Source organism: Bison bison, unplaced genomic scaffold, assembly GCF_000754665.1.
Source record: "Bison bison bison isolate TAMUID 2011002044 unplaced genomic scaffold, Bison_UMD1.0 scf7180017864108, whole genome shotgun sequence".
In the NCBI taxonomy this organism is placed as follows: Eukaryota; Metazoa; Chordata; class Mammalia; order Artiodactyla; family Bovidae; genus Bison; species Bison bison.
This window is the reverse complement of record NW_011494680.1, coordinates 10,953,314-10,955,064: the sequence shown is the minus strand read 5'-3', so window position 1 is coordinate 10,955,064 and position 1,751 is coordinate 10,953,314.

The window sequence follows — 1,751 nt, the reverse complement described above, 5'->3', positions numbered from 1 at the left end:
CGCATGAGGTTGCCAAAGTACTGGAGTTTCAGCTTTAGCATCATTCCTTCCAAAGAACACCCAGGACTGATCTCCTTTAGAATGGACTGGTTGGATCTCCTTTGGTTCCAGACCAACCCAATAAAGCAAGTCACAAGAATTTTTTGGTTTCTGAGTGTATATAAAAGTTATGTTTTTACAGTATATTTTAGTCTATTAAATGTGCAATAGCATTATACCCGAACAAACAATGTACATACCTTAATTTAAAATACTTAATTGCTAAAAAGTGCTAATCATCACCTGATGGTTTGAACTTCTTTCAGAATTGGAGTGAGTCCTCTCAAACCCTGCCACTGCTTTAGCAACTAAGTTTACGTATCCTCAGTTCTTTGTTGTCACTTCAGCTACTTTCATGGCATCTCCCCCAGGAGTAGATTCCATCTCCAGATACCACTTATCAGAAGAACTCATCATATGTTAAAGTTTTATCCTGAGGAAGCAGCAACTCACTCACATCTCCAGACCCCATTTCTAGTTCCCCCCACTATTTCCACCATATCTGCAGTTATTTCCTCCACTGAAGTCTTGAACTTCTCAAAGTTATCTATCAAGGTTTGGAATCAACTTTCTCCAAACTCCTGTTGATATTTTTGACCTCTTCTCATGAAATATGAATGTTCTTAATGGCATCTTGAGTAATGAATCCTTTCCCTAAGATTTTCAAATCACTTTACCTGGCTCTAGCAGAGGAATCACTGTCTATGGCAATATATACTTCTTATGAAATACATATTTCTTAAAGAATAACACTTGAAAGTCAGAATTACTCCTTGATCCATGGGCTGCAAAAAAGATGTTGTGTTAGCAGGCACGGGAAGAGTAATTAACCTAATAGTTCATCTCCAGCAGAGCTCTTGGGTGACCAGGGGCATTGTCAAAGAGCAGTAATATTTTGAAAGAGATCTTTTTGTCAGCGTGGTAGGTCTCAATAGTGGGCTTAGGATAGTCAGTAAACCATGTTGTAAACATACGTGCTGTCATCCAGGCTTTTCTGTCCCATCTATGGAGCTCAGTCAGAGTATGTTGAGCATAATTCTTACGTGCCCTGAGATTTTCAAAATTGTAAAGGATCATTGGCTTCAACTTAAAGTCACCAGCTGCATTAGCCCCTGATGAGACAGTCAGGCTGTCCTTCAAAGTTTTGAAGTCATGCATTGACTTCTCCCCTCTAACCAGGAAACCCTGAGATGGCATCTTCTTCCAACACAAGGCTGTTTCTTCTACACTGAAAACCTGTTGCTTAGTGTAGCCACCTTTATGATTATCATGATTAGCTAGATCTTCTGGGTAATTTGCTGCAGTTTCTACATCAGCACTTGCTGCTTCATTTTGCACTTCGATGCTATGCAGACAACTTCTTTCCTTAAATCTCATGAACCAACCTCTGCTGCCTTCAAACTTTTCTTCTGTAGCTTCCACACCTCTCTCAGCCTTTACAGAACTGAATACAGTTAGGACCTTGCTCTGGATTAGGCTCTGATTAAGGGAATGTTGTGGCTGGTTTGACCTTCTATCCAGGCCGCTAAAACCTTCTCCATATCAGCAATAAGGCTGTTTCAGTCTCTTATTGTTCCTGTGTTCACTGGAACAGCACTTTTCGTTCCTTCAGGAACTTCCCCTTTGCATTTACATCTTGACTAACTGGTATAAATCTGTATGCAGGTCAGGAAGCAACAGTTAGAACTGGACATGGAACAACAGACTGGTTT